Below are 23,930 nucleotides of genomic sequence, written 5' to 3'. Positions count from 1 at the left end.
ATAGGCCATAACACCCATTCATCTAAGTTTGATAGTTTTATGCAGAATTTTAACCAAGATTTAACGTTTTAGTTACCGGAAAAAAATGGCAATGACCATGGACAAAAATCGTATTTATATTGATATATATTTAAAAAATCAGAGACTTTCAGAATTCTAAAGGCAAATATTTCCATCAGACCTCACATCCAAAACGGTCCAAAATCAAATGCCAGAGTTATTCGTCTTTCCTTACGTACTCTTTAAAACGCACCTCCATTTATAAGCTTGTATTTCACAACATTGTCTGTATAATTATGACGGGATGAGGAAAGCTCGACACAGTTTTTACCAATTACCTATTACAATCGACTCGTGGAAAGGTTATGATGCACTTCTGAATATCACGATATGTTAACATCTTTGTTAGAATAACCAGCTACATACACTTCGTAGTTGTAACCGTCATAGTCAACTAAGATCTTTCACATGTATTTCCACCTGCAAAGAAATAAATCATTAATGATCTGGACTTATTTGCAACAAAACATTTTTACCAAACATTTCATAACAATCGTTTGTCAACAGATATGGTTCTAAGTTGACACATGGAGATCACAAATCTCTTATAAATGAGCTTAAGGTGACGCCATGCTTGGTTAGTTACTTCAAATCCTATTAATTTACCTTTAAATGTAATCATTAAAAGAAATACCATATTGTAATCAAACTTTTGTTACGGTCATGATCTTATTTCCTGCTCCCTTACAATCAATATAAACTTAAAACTATCAGACGAGGTTCAATTCATTGCCATTTTTAGTCTGCAATTGGTTCTACACATTAAAAATCAATTGTGAATCAATACTCATGAAGCCAAGTACATTTCTGTAACATTCAAAGCACTTTTTATTGGGTCAGGTTCAGACTAGTCACTCTCTCATCCAATTAAGGCAGGCTCCAAGACTCCAAACACTTGACATATTTCAACACGCTTATACCTTATGCTTCACCTTTGAAGTCAAGGTATCACTTCCAACTGGTTTGGAAGCATTCAAGCCCAGGTAAAGTTTCGAATGATAAAAATATTTCAGTATTAGCTATGACAACCTGAATTCAACACACATCCTTCATGTAATTTAGTTATTTGACAATTCATTTACGCACAGGAAAATTTACAAATGTCATTACCACTGTTAACACAATCACACCAGCAACTGGGAGATAGTAGGAATGCCAACTCAAAGCCACTTGAAGTTAATGTCCTTTGCATCAAATTATTTATTACATAGCAATTTTATGCATGGCATTGTTACTACAGGTTTGCGATGCCTTTGCACACTTGCAGATATCTACGTGTAGTCCTGACAAGCCACCATTTGTAACATACTATTTTCCATAATTGTTAAGAACACCGGCCTCCGGGTAACTCTAGCCACTGACCAGTTATCCACAGGCCAATTCACACAAAGTAAGGTTGCAGTAATGGATTGTTGAATAGCAAAATTCCCAATGCTTTAGTCCAATTTTTCAATTTAAGCTTCTCACTCTTCAGTAGACCTACAATGTTAAACTAAAAAAAATTAAGATATTGATCTTGTCAATCCCACTTTTACCATCAGGCATAATGTTACTTCTATATTTGTCTTCTGCACTAAAAGCTGTCAATTGTTTCCACATGCTTAGTATCCTTCGTAGTATACATTCTATCAATTGTTTCTACGTGCTTAGTATCCTTCGTAGTATACATTCTATCAATTGTTTCTACATGCTTAGTATCCTTCGTAGTATACATTCTATCAATTGTTTCCACATGCTTAGTATCCTTCGTAGTATACATTCTATCAATTGTTTCCACATGCTTAGTATCCTTCGTAGTATACATTCTATCAATTGTTTCCACATGCTTAGTATCCTTCGTAGTATACATTCTATCAATTGTTTCCACATGCTTAGTATCCTTCGTAGTATACATTCTATCAATTGTTTCCACATGCTTAGTATCCTTCGTAGTATACATTCTATCAACGCCAAAAATCATTATAGCTAGTCTCTGTATAAAGATCTTTACCCTTCTAATAAATCTACCTTTCCCAGGTTTGTTAGGAGACTAACATCACTTCCACAATCGACACTATTTTCAGTGGTTATGGGGTTCAGTATTTACAAGTTATATTCAAATTACTTTATACCAACCACGGAGCTATAAGAACCAATAGGATACACAATACAAGCCTAGTTCTGTATTAAACATTCATTTTTTTTAGATTATCAAAAGTTTGGTAAATTACATTTTTGGGATATAGATTGTTTGTATGGTGTTTTTACGTTGCATGGAACCAGTGGTTATTCAACAACGTGACCAATGGTTTTACGTGACTTCCGAACCACGTCGCGAGTGAACTTCTATCACCAGAAATACACATCTCTAACCCCCTCGATGGAATGCCCGATTATCTTACTCGCGGCCACTGAGGTGGCAGGTCAAGACCATACCGATCACGCCGCTGAGGCACTTCGTGGGATATAAAAACTTCCATGCACATTTACTGACATTATGGATAAAGTGACAAACACACCTTTCCAAAACTAAATTACTAAAATTAAAGGGTTTTGAAAGCAGCTTTTTGACATTTTTATGTGGCTGCATGGACAGTTGACAGTCTCAGTCTACCTTTCCATTTGCTAAACCTGTCTTCATAGACGTAACTTTATAATAATCATTCAAAATAAAACAAATTTCATATTAAACTTAGAATCAAGAATGTTGTGAACTACACAACACTAATTGTTTTAAGTACTACTTGTGTTAACAGGGACTACAGGAGGTAAGGAAATAAGTCAAGTACTAAGTTAACAAGACAGAATCCTTGTCCGAATCAATGACTCAAGTACTAAGCTCCTTTTAAATCAAGTCATGTGCACTGAATAGGCATTCAACAGCCATTAGAGGCTACGACAAAGGGTTATGCACACACCTTTAGCATAAAAACCCTTTAATTTACTTTCAGCACTACCAAAGGAACTTTGAAAATTAAGGATTCAAAATTAAGTCAACTTCTATATTGAACTATTCGATCCTAAAACATGGCAACAGTTCAAAATGTTCAAGTACACATTTTTGGGATTAAAGTTCCATGCCAAATCTGCAACCTGCATGGAATACTAGCCACATCCCTTTAAAACTTCACCTTACCAATATTCAAGGATTTAGGGACCAGTCTGATTCAGAAATGAAGATGTAATATGGATACACATTGTCCCCTTTCAGTTTCTTACATATTCCACTAAGGAACTTAAAATCACGATGTAATATGGATACAGGGACAATTCACTGTGCGCCCTGTCAGTGTTAACATTTTGAAACGTCAAAGGAACACAAAGGAGTCAAGAAAAAAACCAAATTCCCTATTAAACTTCCACCAATTGAAGAATTAAAACCACTAGTTCAAGGTATTTATGTAAGCATTCATGGGGCAAAGAAACTTTCACTTTAAGGACAAAGATTATTACCTGTATTACTACATCAAGTACAGTTCCTAAATATGCAGACAAGTCAGAGATAAAGCATTGTTATAAATGGTTTCATAGCTTTATCCGTAATTCCTGGTTAGTTCTCTCTCCCAACCACAGCAAGGTAGCCTCTCCAAGATAGAAGGTTATAAATGCTTTCATAGCTTCATATCCTTAAGTCGCAGGAAGTTACCTCTCCAAGATATGAGGTTATAAATGGTTCCATAGCTTTGTATTTTTAAGTCCCGGAAAGTACTCTCTCCAAGCTACGAGGTTATATACAAGCTTTCATAGGTTCGTATCCGTAAGACATGGAAGTTAGCTCGCCAAGCTGCAGCTTGGTATAGAAGTCATGACATGTCGTACATTACCAGTACGCCAACCTGTAAAGAAACCCAACTACTATGAGATTCAGGGCCTCTGTAACACGGTTTTTTCGCAATAACTTTTTATTTATGCATTTCATAAATATAACGCTTATTCAGAATACACATATCTACACATAAATTTTGACTGTATTCTGCATTACGTAGGTTGAAAAATTTTTGTACTTATAATGTAAAAGTGACTTTTTTTGAAGACGGGCCAACTTACTCAGAGAAAAGGTTTCGAACGCACTCGTTACGTAACTTATGACAGTATTTCTTCACTCTTTCTCGATGGATGATTGGCTATACGTAACGAAGGCTATACCTCTGGCAACAATGATATACAAATTTAAATACAAGCAAAGCAGTACACCTTTATGAACTCTGAAACCTCTCCACTGATAATTGTCATAATGAACAAACCAACAAAATATGTTAATAAATACAAAAACACTTCTATTATTAGTCTAACTCCCAAAATAAGTGTCCTAAGAAATTACAGTCTACTTTATAGGTCACAATCAGATTGACAATATGTAGGGAATAGTTGGTAATTTTCAAAAACATAGTAGACAAGCTTGATTTGATAACTGCTATATCCAATGTCAAGCAATTTTTATTTATTGGCTATCTACCTATTTACTGAACAAAAAAAGATAACCGGTACCGTATTTTGGCTTTAAACCTTCACCAATAATTATCTTCAGGATGATGACTTCATGAGGCTCCACCCACTTTGGCCTCGTTGTAATTCAGGATAACACTGAAGGCTATCATGGGCATTGTTGGATTAGAAAATTTAACTTCTGGCTATAAAAACTCATTTCTCGCATTCTCGAGTAGTTGTAAGAAGTGCTAAATGATCCTCAAGGATCCCAGCAGTTGGCCTAAATGTTTAATTTATGTATATTACTGCTATACTGCTGTGGCATTACTGCTACAGTAGTATTACTACACTAGCACAGATACCCCTCCCACATCTATGTATCGTTCCGCCATTCATAAAGTCTTTGGGTTTCAGAGCCGATGAAACAAGGTGAATGAGTTTCTGTCTGGTGGATGGGCGGAGCAACATTACATTAAAAGGTGTTTACATTGCTTACGTAATGAATGTTTTTCGACTCTTGGCTCGTAATCATTGGCCATGGCGTTGGCTAGATAATTTTTTCTCTATAAAAATTAAAACGATCGGGTTTAGGTTATTGATAATGCTGACAAAATTTGTGTGGTTGTAAAATATACATATGTCAACTTTCAGCTACATCGGATGCTTTGATAAGGAGCAAAGTCCAAAAAACCATGTTACAGAGGCCCTGAATCTCATAGTAGTTAACTTTCACTATCATTTACTTAAGATGCCAAAACCAGGAAAAGATGACTCAAGATATTTACAGACAGTTAAAACTATATGGATAGTTCAATATTCATAAGGGTATTCCAGTCATACTTCCAACTACTTATATACCTGGAGTTGCAGTATGAGGACAAGACTAAGTTGTCTGTTCCCCCTCCAGCTCCTATGTTCATCTCCAGATCATAAACAGTCTTATATTTAGTGCTCTTCTTCTCCAACTAGCATAATCTGAAAGACAAAATATGAATACATTGCTTTTCCAAGCACTCAGAATAGTACCTAATTACAGAGAGACTAATATTCTATACCAACATCAAACTTTCATTTAAAGCTTCAGTAAACCTACAACTTACAACTGACTTTTGTCAAAAATTTTGTTTAACATCAACTGATGTGTTAAACATCTTACTATTAAGTTTAGCCAGTGCTCAATCTTCTATTAGAACTACTTAGGTAAAACAAGTGCCTACAAAAAAAAGAAAAAAAACCTATACAGCCTAATATGGTAATTCTAGCTAATAACTCTGCGCCTGCTTTTACCCTGGAAATTGATTTTTCCTAAGGTTTTAGTACTTTTGATGAAGAAGCAGTATTAATCTTTTGGGCGTCAACTGTTATTTAGCTCCTGTCTCTATATAACCATGATGGGAGACTTTGGGAATTCAGGTTTTGGGTGGGGAACACCGTTAACAAAGCGGCCACATTTGTTCTGGTAAAGCCTTATGTTCCACGGAAGGGAGTGGCTGAGGGAAAGTGGGGTACTTGGGGAGGGTATAGAAGGTACGAGTTGGTCAAGATGGGGTGGGGGTGTTAAGTATAGACACCTAGACGTAAATAAAAATTGATCACCAAAGACTACTTCTACTTCAAAAGCACTAAAACTCTAGGAAAATTAAATTTCCAAAGTAAAAGAAGGGTAAATCTAGCTAATAACTCTGCGGTGGGCATTTCTTTGGAATTTGCAGTTTCTTATAGTTTTCTGGTTGCTTATTTCTTGTTCTTCATGACGTTTGGAACAGGAAATATAAGCGAAAATAGATGAATAAACCGAAAATGTAGCGCGAAGTGCAGTTCCGCCACCCCCTTAAAATTGCTAACCTCCTGTAGGCCCTGTGGCGAGCACTCTATCGCATTATTTCATTCTTGCCGATAAATTTTCTTGCCAAGAATCTTCAAAATTGAGGATAAGGCCTTGGAGGAATAATGGTTTTCCTCCAAGCGTTTCTCCACCCCCTTAAACAACCCCCCGCCATTCTTTTGACCAAGCATTCATAGATATATTAGAAGGATATAATCCTTCAAACTGGAACAAATCTAATGAAAACATCTTGAAAATAATTGAAGAAGTTCCAAATAAAATCCAAGTGGTCAAGAGACTCATAAAGAAAATATACATAAACCAACATATTCCGACAAAGAAAATGAATAAGGTGAATCTTGTGAATATCCTAATGATGCATTAGGAAAAAGAATGCCAAAAGCATGCAAACTGTGTAAGGTTTGGTATAGCATAGTCAATCCACAAAACCTAATCAGAAAATGTGCTGCATGCAACATTCCGACCCATCCACAGTGTGCTGAGGTAATGCAAGATTTGAGAAAAGATACAAGAATTTTTTGTTCAACATGTCTATCATGGATAGACAATGTTATTAAATCAAGATTGAATGTACAAATAGTTGAGGATGAAGAAGAAGAGGAAGAAGAAGAAGAAGAAGAAGAGGAAAACGGAAGAGAAGTAAACAAAAATGAAATGACAGAAAAAAATAAGGAAAACAAAGAACAAGATAAAAGTATAGATGCAGAGATACTCATTGATACTACATATGAGGCAATAAAGCAGCATACCTACGAAGAAATAAATTACGATATGACAACAGAAAAGCAAATCCCGAAGAGGCTCTACCCAGATCTACACAATGACGGGAAAGAGGAAAAAATAGACAAGAAAGACAAAATCTGCAACCTTTTGAAAAGAGGGAATTGCAGATTTGGAGAAAGATGTTACTACAAACATCCTAAGGTATGTCAAAACTATGAAATATATGGTAAATGTGCATACTTAGATGGCTATGGGGATGATTGCAGAGATCTGCATCCAAAAATATGTAAAAACCTAAAAGAAGGAAAAGGATGTAAGTTCGACAAAAAATGCAAATATATGCACCCTGTAGCCATGAATCATAATCAAATAAATAACCAACCAAGTAATAAAATCCAAAATAAGAAAGAAATAAATAAAGAGAGAAATCAAGAATATCAGGTAAAAGAGAAAAGCAAACCACCAATGAGATATGCAGAGGTGTCAGCAAAAATTTCAAAGCATCAGCTCCGAAATTCTACTCAAGAGATAATAACTGTATTTATTATGCAAGAGGATATTGCAGAACGGAGAAAATTGCAGATTCAGACACAAAATGAATAATTATGATGAAGGAAGATCAAATATTATGGAAAAGTTGGATTTTTTTTTTAATGTCAGAATTTCTGGAAATGAAAAAAAGAACAACATACCAGAACAGGAAAGAGACATGGGAAAATCCTTATTACTACCAATATTAAATGAAGAGAAAAGAAAACACGCAAACCATCATAGTGATGAATGCACAGGGTTTAGTTACGAGTAACTCAAAAGAAAAATAGAGTACTTAGAAGAACTAACCCAAAATGAAAAGAAAATAGATATAATGAATATAAGTGAAACCTGGTATTCCCAAGAGACTGGGAATGATGATCAAATAAAAGGGTTCCAAACTTATAGATCAGATAGAAAAAATAGGAATCAAGGGGGAACCGCAATATATGGGAAAGACAAAAACAAGGAAAAAATATATGAGAAATATAGTAACTCAGAATGTGAACTAATAGCGGTAGAATTTGAATCTGAAAAATTGATGAACATAGTAATATATAGACCTCCTAATACTAAAGAGTTTGACTTAATAATTGAAAAATTGGATGATATATGTAGAAATCACAAGGACTGGACTATTCTCCTATCTGGTGACTTCAATTCTTTCCTTTCGTTAGAATGGAAAGAACGAATAGGAGACTGTGGTTGTACTTATACATATAAAAAAGAGAGTAATAGTAGTGCAGAAGATAAGAGGCAATTTGAAAAGCTATTAGATATGCTACTAGAATACAACATTCAACAAATAAATCACCTGCCAACAAGAAAGGAAAATACTTTAGACCTAGTATTTGTGAACGAGATGAATTATGTTAAAGAAATAATAGTTTATAATGCGAGTATTTCAGATCATAATGTCATAGAATTAACAGTTCATTCCAAAGCAAGTGAAAATAGAGATAAGCAAGAAATGAAAAAGTGGGAAGGATATGGAAAATACAACTTCTACCGTAAAAATATAAAATGGTCAGAAATTAATGAAGAATTAAACAAAGATTGGGATAACATTTTCGTAAGTGATGACATAAGGGTAAATACGGAGATATTATATAAAATATTGGAGAAAATAGTGGATAAATATATACCGAAGAAGAAAAGTAAACATCATTCATGCATACCAAGAGACAGAAGGATCTTGTTCCAGAAAATCAGAAAGTGGAAAAAAGGTCTTGCAAAAGAAAAAAATGCGTGGAAAGTTATAGAACTAAAAAGTAAGATAGAAAATGCAGAACAAAAGATTATACAATCAAAAGAAAATGAAAAACGGGACTTGGAAGAAAAAACACTATTAAATATCAAGCAAAACCCCAAACTATTATACTCATATGCGAAGAAGATGAATAAAAGAAGAATAGAAATAGGCCCTCTGAGAATTGAAGGGAGATTAACGAATGAAAAAAACGAAATTTGCAACATACTGGCAGAACGATATAAGAGAGAATTCACCCTAGAATAGATAATGAAGATAATGATATAGAAGTAAGGGACGAAAATAGTGAATATTTAGCTGACATAGAAATTAATGAAGCTGATATTGTGCAGGCAATTAATGAAATTAAAAATGGAGCTGCTGCAGGGCCGGATGGAGTCCCTGCTATTTTGTTAAAGAAAGTAGTTCATTCTATCGCAAAGCCACTTGCAATATTATTAAGACAAAGTGTAGATACAGGCAAGATTTATGATGAGCACAAATTAGCATATATCACCCCTACTTTCAAAAGTGGATCAAGACTAGAGGCAAGTAATTATAGGCCTGTGAGTCTAACATCACATATTATGAAAGTGTATGAAAGGGTAATGAAGAAAAATATTATGAAACAATTTAAGTTTAATAAAAAATAATTTGTTTAATATAGGACAACACGGTTTCGTACCCGGAAAAAGTACACAAACCCAACTGTTAGTCCACCGTGAGAACATATTCAAAAATATGAAAAGCGGAAATGAAAACAGATGTGGTTTATCTAGACTTTGCAAAAGCTTTTGACAAAGTAGACCATAATATATTAGCAAAGAAAATTAGAAAACACAATATCGTAGATAAAGTAGGAAGATGGTTAAAAGAATTTTTACACAACAGAAAACAGATAGTTATTGCAAACGATGAGAAATCGGATGAAACCAAGGTAATATCCGGTGTGCCACAAGGTACGGTGCTAGCTGCAATATTGTTTGTTATTATGATTGAAGACATAGACAGTAATGTTAAGGATTCGGTAGTGAGTAGTTTCGCTGATGACACAAGAATAAGTAGAGAAATTACTTGTGATGAAGATAGGAACGCTCTACAAAGAGACCTTAACAAAGTATATGATTGGGCAGAGGTAAATAGGATGGTATTTAACTCTGATAAATTTGAATCAATAAATTATGGAGACAGAGAAGGAAAGCTATATGCATATAGGGGACCTAATAATGAGACAATCACAAATAAGGAAGCAGTTAAAGACCTTGGTGTGATGATGAATAGGAACATGTTATGCAATGATCAAATAGCCATTCTGTTGGCAAAATGTAAAGCAAAAATGGGAATGTTGTTACGGCACTTCAAAACAAGAAAAGCTGAACACATGATTATGCTTTATAAAACATATGTTCGTAGTCCACTTGAATATTGCAATATGATATGGTACCCACACTATCAAAAGGATATTGCACAAATAGAGAGTGTACAAAGGTCCTTTACAGCTAGAATAGAAGAAGTTAAGGACCTAGACTACTGGGAAAGACTACAATCCTTAAAATTATATAGTCTAGAAAGGAGAAGAGAACGCTACATGATAATTCAGGCATGGAAACAGATAGAAGGAATAACAGAAAATATCATGGAACTAAAAATATCAGAAAGAGCAAGCAGAGGTAGATTAATAGTGCCCAAAACTATACCAGGAAAAATAAGGAAAGCACACAGAACATTAATCCACTACGCACCAGCATCGATAATGCAGCGTCTATTCAATGCGTTGCCAGCTCATCTGAGGAATATATCAGGAGTGAGCGTAGATGTGTTTAAGAATAAGCTCGACAAATATCTAAACTGCATCCCAGACCATCCAAGATTGGAAGATGCAAAATATACCGGAAGATGTACTAGCAACTCTCTGGTAGACATTAGAGGCGCCTCACACTGAGGGACCTGGGGCAACCCGAACGAACTGTAAGGTCTGTAAGGTAAGGTCTGGTCACCCACCCATTACAACCAAACCAATTTTGTTGGTTTCGTTAACTACGAGTTATGGTCCAGTCAACAAAGCGGTCTTTTTATTCTTCAAGTAGAAGACTTTTCCACATTAAATGTGATTACAGGTTTATTAACATGATTTCAGTTTATATAATTGTAATAATAACAAAAATATTTGTGTTATACCATCATTACGCAATTTTCGTTAAGAACATTTGTGTTTTTGCCTACCCCATATGAGAAACTAATGAAGACTAGAATGTTCACTGCTTAAGGCAAGTGCTTTTGTGATTTACAGTCACTGTTAAAACCTTAACCTTGGTGAGGTCATTCTGAGTGATGTCTCTGAGGTCATTCTGAGTGATGTCTCCACGACTGCTTTTACCTTGGAAACTGATTTTTCCTACAGTTTCAGTGCTTATGATGTAGAAGTCATCTTTGTTGATCAATTGTTACTTACGTCTAGGTCTCTCTATTAACACCCCCAACCCTTCTTTACCAACTCATACCTTCTACACCCTCCACCATGTACTACCCTACTTTCGCTCAGCCTCTCCATTCCATGAAACATAAGGCTCCCTGAGGGTTTGCATATTCTTCGGCCCATACCAGAACACAAACGTGGCCGCTTTGTTAACGTGTGTCCCCCACCCAAGACCCCAATATCCAGTCACCCATCATTGTTGGGTCGAGATAGGAGGTAAATAACAGTTGACCCCCAAAAGATTAATACTGCTTCTTTATCATAAGCACTAAAACAGTAGGAAAAATCATTTCCAAGGTAAAAGCAGGCGCAGAGTTATTAGCTAGAATTACCAAAAGAGGGTGCAGAGACATCACTCAGAATGACCTCACCAAGAATAATGTTTGAACAGTGACTGTAAATCACAAAAGCACCAATCTTAAGCAGTGAATACACCGAGTCTTCATTCGTTCCTCATCTGGGTTAGGCAAAAACCCAATGTTCTCAATGAAAATTGTGCAACGACGGTATAATGCAAATAATTTGAAGCAATTAAACTTGAATCATGTTAATTAGCACATCTGTGATCAAATTTAATGGGGAAAATTGGGCTACTTTAAGAATAAAAAGGACAGCAGTATTGACTGGACTGTAACTCGTAGTTAACTGATGTAAACAACGAAATTTGGTTAAGGCGTATTGGGTAGGTGACCAGGCCTGAGATTGGTCGAAAGAATGGAGGGGGTTAGGGGTGTTTAAGGGGGTGGTGGAATGGCGCTTTGCACCTTATCTGCAATTTTCAAGATTCTTGGCAAGAAAATCTGTACATATTGGCAAGAAGGAAATTATGTGCTGCGCATGCTCGCTACAGGGGTTACAGGAGGTTAGCAATGTTTAAGGGGATAGCAGAACTGCACTTCACCTTATCCGCAATTTTAAAGATTGTAACCTGATTGGTTGGATAAGTGTTCATCGGTCTATACCCCAAAAAACCCTGCACTATTTCCATCACTTAGATGTCTGTGTGAACCAAAAGCTCCCCTATGACATAATGCATGCGCAGTAGCATTAGGTATAGTAGTAGTAGCTGAAATTTGCCTGTGAAACTGCTAAATTTTCGGTTTATTGTGTTCCAAACGTCATATAGAACAAGAATTAACACAACACGCTACAACCTTCTCCCAGGTGATTTACCCCACCCATAATCCCGCTTTCCCATCAGTCCCCCTTACAGTAGGATGGAGTTCTGGGGTAATAATTCTCCTTGGGGTCTCCCCCACCCAAAACCCCACATTTCCAACAGGTCCCCTTACCGCAGGGTAGTTCCAAAGTAAATTACAGCCGACCCCCCAAACCTAATGGTAAATTCTTCATAAGCCCAAAATACTATAGAAAACTGCAAATTCCAAAGAAGTTATTAGCTAGATTTACCTCTAATATTAACTACTAGTAAAATCTCGTAGATTCATATCATTAAGCTAATTCTCTAATTCCAAATTTTAAACTAACCTAAGAACCTTGAGTTAACCAAAATTCTGTTACCTCTAATGGAAACAAAAATCATAATCTTCTTGACCATAGTGTCAAGTAATCATCCCCCTATTCAACTTAGTTTTCATAAAGGTTTAATACAGAGTTGACACCCAATGAAAGTTCACATGCCTATACAAATTAGGATTAAAACTGCGGCCGATTAAACTAGTATGGTACTAGAGGAATTAAGACATCAATGCATAATGCAAACCTAGGTTATAACCAATGATAATAATTTGCTTTACTTATAGTTCGCCCTTCCCGTCATACACGGCAGAATTACTACCATGTTCAACTTGGCAGTTGGCACTCCACTTTTGCAAGAGCTGGCATCGCCACCCAGATAAAACAGCTAGCAAAAATTGCTAAAAAGTATAGTGCAAAAAAATTTAATTATATTTCAACAGCAATGAAGATACCAGACTGTCAACTGTTTGATTAGCTGGAGAGTAAACTTTAAAATGCTATCCATTCAAATAATTGCACATTTAAGCTACCCCTTAACTTTAAAAGTTAAAATGCTGTTAAGCTTTTGGAAATTATCTCACCAAGTTCATTAAACCCTCATAGAAGTAGGAAGGTTGAAAAAATTGAAACCGCGGGCTACAGATATTTACATGAACTAAAGTGTCCTTATGTATTACAGAATTTTGGACTTAAAAATTTATCCTACCAAGAACCTTCGATAGTCAGGGGGGGTTAGGGATATTTGTTTCACTTTTATGCAAAAGCACCAAAATTGGCCCATGAGTAACTCGCATCATTGGTTCTCAATTTCTGCCGGGAGCCAAGACTTGGTCCCTCTGTGGTCGTCACAATCCAAGATTGAATATGATCACCACCAAGAGCGAAGCGAGGCACCATCCGTGGCGAGTTCTCCGCTTTAAAAAACCGTTAACTCCCCTATTATTGACATACATGTAGGAAATTTTCACCAGTTGTAAAGAATACATGTGAATATACTCTTAGCTCTGAAATTTGCAAAATATTTCATACCTTTTTCTCTTGAAAATATTTTAACGGCATTTGCCGAGAAAAACATCTACTTGTCCCTCATAAAACCATCTGACTTATCACTCATAAAAAATTTCTGAGCAAAAAATATGCGAGATATTGGACTTTCAGATTCACTGAATAATCATAATATTCGTCCTCTACAGTACCTGATAATTTCATTAAAAAACATTGATAATTGAGGAATTTATGGTTCTTAAAGAACAGAATTAGCTGCAACTACTGCATAACATACAAAAAATCATGTGTACACTCTTAGTAGCCAAATCAATTCAAGAATATATCTTTTTTAATCAGCATAATCATTATTTTCTTATATACATTGATGCTGTCGCTCAGACTGATATATTGGTACCAGATATTGGTGATATTTGCGCCAGATATTGGTGGTAATCCTCTCAGACCATCTGACGATGAAACATATGCCTGGGTTGAAGATGAGGCCTGGATGAAGCATACATCTAACCTGTTGAAACAGGAAAAACTTGGCAAGGATGATATCATTGTGTGATCTGGATACAACTCAAAATTGACTAGTGATGAGTGTTAAACCTCCTGCAGAGATAGGCATATATCCTCTCTTCCGAAAAAGCTGCATCTCCATCATGGAATTATCAATAAAAGGCACCAAGTTTTTTAATCCTGGACAAACAAGTGTTCTTGGGACAGATCAGCCACTGTATGCAATAGTCAAACTGCTCCAGTGGAAATATATAGACACTCTTGAAGTAGACTAAATGGTAGTCATGATGGTGCATTGCACATTGAGGATAAAATGCATCTAATGATGGATAAGCTACTGCGGGTTTCTACTTGGACCACGATCTTATCTTAAGCAGAAGCACTGACTTCTGGACATGCACAATTTACTCTTAATGAGAATCACATTAAATGTACAAGCAAGCAGCCTATTATGACAAGGAAACTACAGTATCACTTCAGTCATTTGAGGAGTGGGATAAACATTCACAAACTGTACCACAATTCATATTCTGGTCCACCGTCATGGAAGTTGAAATGCTGATGTTAAGTTTCGTGCGCTCATTAAGAGAGGGTGATTTTAAACTATATGTACAAGCTTGTGATGAGTTGTGTGGCTGGTTTCATGCATTAGACCACATAAACTATGCTCGTTGGCTTCCATTTCATGTCCGCAATATGATGCAGCTTCATCATAAGCACCCTGAGGTGTATGATCAATTCATGAAGGACAATTTTGTGGTGCAGAAATCTGCTAGAATGTTCAGCCTCATTTTGAAAGATCAAGCACATGAACAGAGCAACAAGAATCTCCAGCAGCGTGGCGGTGCAACAGGGCTCTGCGAAAACCCAGAAGCATCGACTTTATTCATACTAACAGGACCTGAATGTGCTCGTATTATTAAGGAGTTTGAATCAGTGCATGACAAACAGCCCTCTTCTACAAGTTACCATGAGGAAGGACATAGCTTACAGGTCATATTTCAAAGGGATGTGCTATCATTTATGAACACAGTTGAAAAGATGGGCAATCCATTTCTGAGAGCAAATAAAGAGCTTATTGCTTTCGGTACACAAATTATGATGGAGCAGTCAGTTTCTGAATCTCTATGTAATATTAGGGAAGTTGGGAAGAAACTTCATTAAATATATGTCGCTGAGAGATTCTAAATATTAAGTACCAGTAACTGATACCATTAAGAGAAAAAAACTTCCTGACATTTGCTAACCTCCATGATCAAACTAAAGCCAAAAAGGGCAAAGTCATAGGCATACAAACACATATGGCTTTATAAACACATACAGCTCTTCCTCTCATTCCACTCATGCCCTGATGCAAGTGTAACAGAATTCTTCAAATATGAGAATTGGAGAACCACCAAACCTAGCAGTCAAGAGGTATGCTTCGAAGAGGTGTAAAATCAGACATTCTTCAATGTATCAAGGCATCCACAGATCGACCAGAATGCCATTCTAAAGTCACTGTTGTGGTGTTGGGACATGGTAGTAGTTGTCCACATGGTGTTCCCTACAAAATCAAAAACCTTCAGTGTGTATGTCATACTACACATTATCCCATATTTCAAAACACAAATAAAAAATAGTACCCAGTGTATTGATGCTATATGGGATACTTATCCAGATAAAATATAACCTAAAGTCATAGGCACAACTACGTCGTGTGACAAGTGCTAGAACAAGATTGGTGATGGAAGCACAAAAAATCCCAGTGACTGGAATGGCTTCCTCAAAAATGTTGAAAACTTAGAAGGAGCTTTTTTGTTCGTAAGCACTAACACTTAAATATGATATGAATGGGAAACTTCTCCTCAGTACTTACCTTGACAAAGTGCTCTCCAATAGATCACATGAACTAGCTGATCTGCAGCCATGCAACCATATTGAAGCTGACACCAGGATCTTTGTTCATTTAGTACAAGCAGCAAAAGAGGGGACCATTGCAGCGTATATTCGTACGGTTGATAGGGATATTGTAGTATTGGGTGCCCATCATCTCATTACCATTGGTCTCAAAAGAGCTTTGGGCAGGTTTTGGCACTGGGAAAAAATATCGAGATATTGCAATTCATCCATCCTCAGGTGTCTTGGATAAGCAAGATGTTTGGCACTTCCCTTTTTTCATTGCCTCACTGTTTGTGATACATCTCACGGAAAAAAGTCAGCTTGGGCAGCTTGGAATTGCACTCCAGACCTCACTGACACACTGCTTTGACAAATGATCCTACTGTCATTAACAGAGCCTGTATGAATGGAACTGAACGCTTAGTTATACTCATGTACAGGATGGGATGCAATGCAGTGGGTGTAAATGAAGCAATACATCAATTATTTACAAACGGATGCAGGTCTTTGGAGAATATCCCACCAACCCAGGTGGCACACTGTTCCAACATGTGAAACATGCACCATTACAAGCAAGCTTTTCCTGGAGTAAAGCAACTGTCCCTGTGCAAACTATCCCTGACGTCAGTGGTTGGGGCTGGCGGAAAGATGACAAAGGTGAATGGCAACCCTTAAGGAGTACTATCACAGATGTTTCTTTCATCTGCCTTTTCGTTATTATTGCGTTGCAGTTGTGTGAAGTCCTGTGCAGGACGGTGAAAGTGTAACGGAGCTAGTGTAAGATGCACCAGCCTCTGTCAGTGTGAAGGCGGATGCAATAATAATGGTGAGGAAGGCCACATGGTTTTAGGTCTTTTAAAGTGAATGTCGGTATGTTTAGTGAATTTTGGACAATAAATTCAGTTTTACATGAAACTATATGTATTCATCTATATTACCTTAAATTATATCATAAGTTATATTGTAAATATGAATTATTATATTAATATTTGTTTCCTTATGGTTTCGAAGTCGTTTAGGGTAGATCTATATTACTATTCCGCGGCGGTCTAGACTCTAGACTAGACTATGACGGTTGCGGTTTTTCTATGCAGTTTTACCTCCTGAAAAAAGAAATTTAAGTAATGTTTATTCGGACAATTCTAATTAACCCCCGGGGGCCAGTACTAAACACGGCGAAATACATTGGACGCCCCAATCCCTAGTGGATGTCGTATACGCGGTTACGTTCCTTGCAGTCCGTGCGGAACTATTCTTTAGAATTACCATATTTAGCTCTTGCTAATATTATCTGCAATTCATTAATGTCTTTCAATATTCAACAGGAAAAATCAAATATGAAGATTTGCTTACAGACATACTAGTCTAGCTATTTTAATCTATTGCTATGTTAATTAAGAGCATTTAACACTTTACGAAGTATTTTGATTTTCTATTCGTTTAATGAAATTTTAAAATAAAAACTTAATTGCAACAACATTTTTGTGTTTACTAATGAAAATTGTCTTATCATGTTTGATATAATATATATAATCCTTTTTTTTTCTATATAAAAATCTGTTAAATGTCCCCCGCCCCCTTTTTTTCTTGCATATGGTTTCGAAGTAGTTTAGTAACAAGTAATATTTGAAATGCATAAATATAGTAAAAGATTCAATTCGAAAAATCGATTCTGAAGTACTGTAAACATTGTTATAAGAGCCACACTAGTCAACTTATTTTCATCAGTTCCGATACAAACATTAAACAAATTATAAAGTGTTTTGATTTTTAGTTTCAAGAGACTAAAGAGTAAAAATATTAATTGTAACCAAACTTTTTTTAAGTCCATTATGTAAAATTTTGTATAGGTTTTGATATATGATATGTATAATCCATCTGTTTTGTTATATATAAATATCTTAATTAAATGTCACTTTTCATTATCCATTATTATATTCTGCTAAACATTATCAATATTGCAATACATCGGAAGGTCTAAAACTGCTGAAATTGTACGCTTTTCAAAACTAATGGCCTGTAATTGAAAAATTCTGGATCAAATTAAGAGTGGGCATCTGTCGTTTCATAACAATATTACTTAGTCCCCAGGCTTCGTCTATCTTGGCTCACGGCAGAAATCAATAGTTTAGTATATGAGGAAGATATGGTCCAAATTTGGTGCTTTGCAACAACAATCTAAACCAAACACCCTATTTTCTCCCCTAACAGGCTTGACTACGAGACATCTACGATACCAGATATACTCACGAACATCGCCTTCTCAGCTGAAGCACCAAATCCTGAAAAGAAAGGCCACTATTAGCAACGACGGCATTTTAGTCATTAACATACACTTCCATGGCACTACTCAAATGTAAAAGACTCAAATGTAAAAGAACGTTATTACAGGATGATAAACTACACCGTCGATCGCTCGACTCGAAACAAAAGGCCACGCTAACATTAGTCACCAACCTCTCATCTTCTGCAGTGTTCCCAGTACTTTGCTTTACTGTAATACACTAACAATTATCTTGCAATACTAATAAATACTTAAACCTAGAATTATACCCCAATACCCTTAATATTATGTTATTTGCACCACAGTAAGGCAGTAGTTAATGAATTATGCAGCAGATATTACGCTGTCCACTGACAAGGAAAATAGTAATGAGAAATCAAAACACTAATTACAAATTTTAAACAAAAGGCATCTGGAAGAAGTGGAATTAACAATAATTCAAGATTTACCAGATATTGCATTTGGAAAAAGAAAATCAAATATACAATTGGCCTCTCTAAATGGGATATTTTCCAATCATATTCAAGAATGCAATAATGATTTTGATACCCAAACCAGGAAAGGATACGTGTCTGGTGGAGAATTATATACCAGTATCATTACTACAAGTACCTGGTGAAATATTGGAAAAAATAATAAACAACAGATTAGCGTTGTTCATAGAAAGTAATCAGTTACACAATAAAAATTGATATGAATTTAGAGAAGGAAGTGGAACCCAAATTGTAATAGCAACAATATGAAAGAATTGCACTATCACCGAGACGAAAGTACCTATGCAACCTAGTATGCAGATATAATACCTAGTACGTAGATATAATACCAAATGCATTTGACAAAGTATGGATACAAGAACTTCGATACAAAATATTACATCGACTTTCAAGGCGGCATTTTTAAGTTGAAAATCATTTAAAAGTTAATCTTCCCTTCGAATGAACTGAATTGAATATAGAATTTAGACCAAAGGCCAAGCACTGGGACCTTCGAGGTCATTCAGCGCTGAAAGGGAAATTGGTTTGAAAGGTGTAACAGTAGGAAAACCTCGCAGTTACACTATGAATCAATTGTTAGGAGTGGGTGGAAAGTAAGATGGAAGAAAGAGATTTCGAAAGGAGGTACGGTAAAGGGAACGCAAGAGGTTGCAGATAAGGGCCGTAGGCACGATGCAAAAACCAGTGAGGTGAACTGATGGCATTAACCCCCTACGTGATGTCTTCGTATGTTTCTCATACTTAAATTTTCATACACCGCATAACCTGTTACGAAACTTGAAAATTTGCAAAACTTAAGTGTTACAGACTACTTACAATCAAAATTCAATGTAACGAATCCCTCAATAGAAGCTTTTGTACAGCCACATAGGTGTATATTTACTCTTCAACAGATGTAAAATTCAGTCTTACTGTTTTGTATATTTGGGAACAATTCTAATTTGCAGTTCAAGGGATGGTAGATTTAACACACACACGCAAGTTGCTTTTTATCCACACCTACGATTTACTACAATTCTGGTTACCAGACGACACTCGTCTTACTTTGGTAGTGAGGAAGGTTGTCCTGATACTTCTGTTACATTTGTGGAACTGGTAAAATGAAATTGATTTCGAGGGGCATATATAACTTAATATCTGAAACCATAATGAGGTGTCTGAAAATGAGTGATATCATGTGGCCATAAAAATAAATGGGAAAGAGAACTGCTGGAAATGATAGTATTGATATTGATAAACTTGCAGAAACACTTAAAAGGTAAAACAGCATGCACGCTATTAAAACAAGCCGAGGGAAATTAAGGTATTCTTTAATAAAACAACGAACAACGCTACTTGTGGGTTCTATGTAATCTGACTAGAAATAGGAATATAATGTTTGGAGCAAAAGGGACTCTTTTGGAGTTTGTAAATGTTGTGGTCTCGAATGCATTTATCTGACCGATGAAACTGTGTTTTGGACAGTTATGAGATATATTCCACCAATGATAGTGGTTCGCCGAGTATAATGCGTAAATCATCTATCCCTAAGCAGTTACCGCTTACATCCTGTCATGAACAGCAGTGTATGGTTCTCGACTCGCCCCCAAAATGCAGTTTTATTCTTGGTCACTTCCCACCCTTCTATCCAACTTATTGAATTTTGCGTTGCTCTAAATTTCACCCCTGTATTTAAGGGAGAGAGAGAAAAAAAAAACTCCCTCCGGTCATCCTTGCAACTCTGAAAATGTAACTTAACAATCTAGTTGAATCCTAATTATAATGATAATCTACTTATATACTTTCCAAGCAGCAGTAGTGGTCTTCCTACAACAAATCTTAAACAAATCCTTGGGAAGGTGAGACAGGAAGCGTCCGGGATAAGTTTTCCAATGACAGCCCTGTACATCTGATAAGAAAGAGGGCAAGATGCGGCTCTTGTAACAACAAACGATTCCTAGAACAACCGGATCTCGGTTAATTGCAAGTTTTGTCTCTGAACGTGTCATTTGCACAGTCTCTGAACACCTACCCTTAGTCTTGGCGGATGAAAAATGAGTACACGTTTAATTCCCCAAGGATATGATCAGATAAGCGATCTTGGGATAAAGGTGTCAGGAAATTCGATACCCAAAGATTATTACGGACGTGAAAATATTTATAGATTTTGTATCATCCCGTAGCGTCAGCTGTATCCGTCCTCTCTCTCTCTCTCTCTCTCATAACGAAACATGTAGTAAAACATTCAACGGTCTATTTTTGTTCTTCATAAACTGAGGGCAGGCTATGACTTGCGTAATAGCCAAGGGTCTATATAGATGGAAAATAAATTCTGGAATTTGCGTAGCCAATGCTCGCTTTTGGCTATTTTGAAACGAAAACCAGAAACTTTGATGTAAGTCATGTAAGTATAAATTATCGACCCTTTTTGTGATGACATCAAATGTCTTTTTGCAGAATGCGTACACATTTTGAAGCACATTCTTAAGTTAATATATATATATAATATATATATCATATATATATGTGTGTGTGTATGTATGTATATATGTATGTGTATATATATACATACATACATACATACACACACACATATATATAGTATATATATATATATATATATATATATATATATATATATATATATATATATATAAACTTGAGCATGTGCTTCAAAATGTGTGCGAATTCTGCAAACAGACATTTGATGTCATCATATAAAGGGTCGATAATTTATACTTACATGACTTACACCGTATATTATAAATATATTATTAATATATATTAATATATTTTATATTATATATATAGATATATAATATATATATATATATATATATATATATATATTAATATATATATATATAATAGTATAATACTATATATATATATAAGCGAATACCACGGGAAAATGATAGTCAGAAATCCAAGCGCTTTCGTCTTTATTCAGACATCGTCAAGGAGCTACCTGAATAAAGACGAAAGCGCTTGGATTTCCGACTATCATTTTCCCGTGGTATTCGCTTATTTATGAAGTCACGTGCATCTACTGTGATTTTTTAAGCTATATATATTATATATATATATATATATATATATATATATATATATATATATATATATATATATATATATATATAACTATATATACTGAACTAATGCTTAGGAGCTGACATTTTTTGGTGGGTGTTATTTAAGGCCCAGATCAAAACTATCACTCTGGTTAGAGAACATGACATCGCTAAGCCAATGATTACTATACTACCGATGAAAAAAGGCATTACCACTAATACATGTATGCACTTTTTGCAAGTTTACTTACGGTACTTTGAGTAGTCCATAAAAAAAAAAAAAGTCACATTTACTGAACAGTTCATAAAACGTTTTCTTCCTACCCACCCTCAATGCCCCTTTCAGAGCTGAATGACCTATGCAAATAAAATAATGAGAGGCTAATAAACATGAAACATGGTTACGTATTTGGCGACAGGTCGGAGTACTCTTGTGAGAAGCTATCCTGATCTTAAAACACAAAGCAATGATACAGGACAAAGGAAACCCCTCCACAGCCCCTGTCCACTATTGCGGTGAGGATGGCGTACTGTCTAGCACCAAAGCACCATACCTTTAGCCTACAGGGCTGCAATACGAGTAAGAGCCCGTGCGAAATGTAATGCTGGTTTGATTGAAACGTAGGTCTATGGCAGCTATTGAAGAGGAAATGGGAAGGCACGGCGTTTTATTGATTTACTTGAAGCGTTGGCGTTGTAAAATAAAGCTCAATTACAGAATTGCGCAAATAAAAATGTCTGGCTTTTTCATAGTATCGTTTCAATGAATCAACAAACCCCGTAAGAGGGTAGTAGCACGTCAGTGCACTGTACGAATTACTTAAGGGTCTTTGCAGCGTCCCTTCAGTAACTAGCTGCAACCCTCTCATACGTGATGGGGCTCCGGCAGACAACAGCTGCAAATTGCATGACTTACAGTATATAGGGCTACTCCTAATTTGAAAAATATTCAACTTTATTTTTAATAAGGTTTATAAATGCCAAGCACAAAGTTACATTTTAAAATACGGTTATTTACCTATGACTTTTTTTGTCCAAAGTTGAAATGCTAGGCCTATTGATTAATTTATATAGTAAATTATTTGCAAGGGCCTATATTTAGCTTTTCTTACAATATGTATACCATACCATTAGTGAAAAATCTTCTTATGAATTAAATACATGGATAATGCATCAGATCAGGCTTAAAAAAGGCACTGAAATGCAATTGCCGTCCAAATGACTCAGTTACGTATGACGATACGCTCTGGGCACTAGGCCCAAAGCATTTTCACCGGTATGCTATATTGCTAACTTTATCACAGGTGTTATCAATCACTTTTTTAAATACTTTGGGAAATGGGAGACCGCCCCCCTCCCCAACAGCTTGACCCATATAAATGCGGCACTCGGCTACGCCTTAATCCTTGTACAGTTTAGGCCTATAACCAACCAAACCCTACTTTCATTTTTTGAATCGTATGAAAATCATACCTGCAACATCAGTTCAGCTGCCTAATGTAGTCCATCAATGAGTAGTAGATGTTCTGACAAGGTGCCCTTTGGAAGATTGATTGTATGGTGTTTTTACGTTGCATGGTAACAGTGGTTATTCAACAACGGGGCCCTTTGGAAGAGACCATCCAAGATAGGGGGGTGTGCTTATTATCCTCCAAAGATGATGAGGGGATTTCCTATCTTTCTTATCCAACGTCCCGGCGGCAACTGAGAGCGAGACAAGCCGATTACGAGTTTATCAAGAACTATTATCAACCCTTCCGGCGACTTAAGCTTTGAAATGGCCTAACGAACTATGACTCATTGTGATTTTATACGTGATTTTATAATTATATATATATATATATATATATATATATATATATATATAATATATATATATATATATATATATAATATATATATCATTCGAGCTACAAATGTCCTTTAATATCATATTCGCTC

General features: G+C 35.8%; 1 long non-coding RNA gene across 2 annotated transcripts; it reads right to left on the bottom strand.

The window, feature by feature from the left end:
• Nucleotides 1-84: 84 nt before the first annotated feature.
• LOC135220094 (uncharacterized) lies at nucleotides 85-23,682 on the bottom strand. 2 transcript variants are annotated; one of them, XR_010315565.1, is made up of 5 exons: nucleotides 23,463-23,682; nucleotides 18,412-18,443; nucleotides 5,326-5,442; nucleotides 3,493-3,875; nucleotides 85-480 (listed from the first exon to the last, which is right to left on the bottom strand). It is a non-coding gene; the product is annotated as an uncharacterized LOC135220094 (long non-coding RNA). The 2 variants fall into 2 exon arrangements; XR_010315564.1 differs by lacking the exon at nucleotides 85-480 and having other exon boundaries at nucleotides 2,281-3,875.
• Between the last annotated feature and the right edge of the window lie 248 nt (nucleotides 23,683-23,930).

Source organism: Macrobrachium nipponense, chromosome 1 (assembly GCF_015104395.2).
Source record: "Macrobrachium nipponense isolate FS-2020 chromosome 1, ASM1510439v2, whole genome shotgun sequence".
NCBI classification, from domain to species: Eukaryota; Metazoa; Arthropoda; class Malacostraca; order Decapoda; family Palaemonidae; genus Macrobrachium; species Macrobrachium nipponense.
This window is presented reverse-complemented; position numbering and strand designations above follow the sequence as displayed.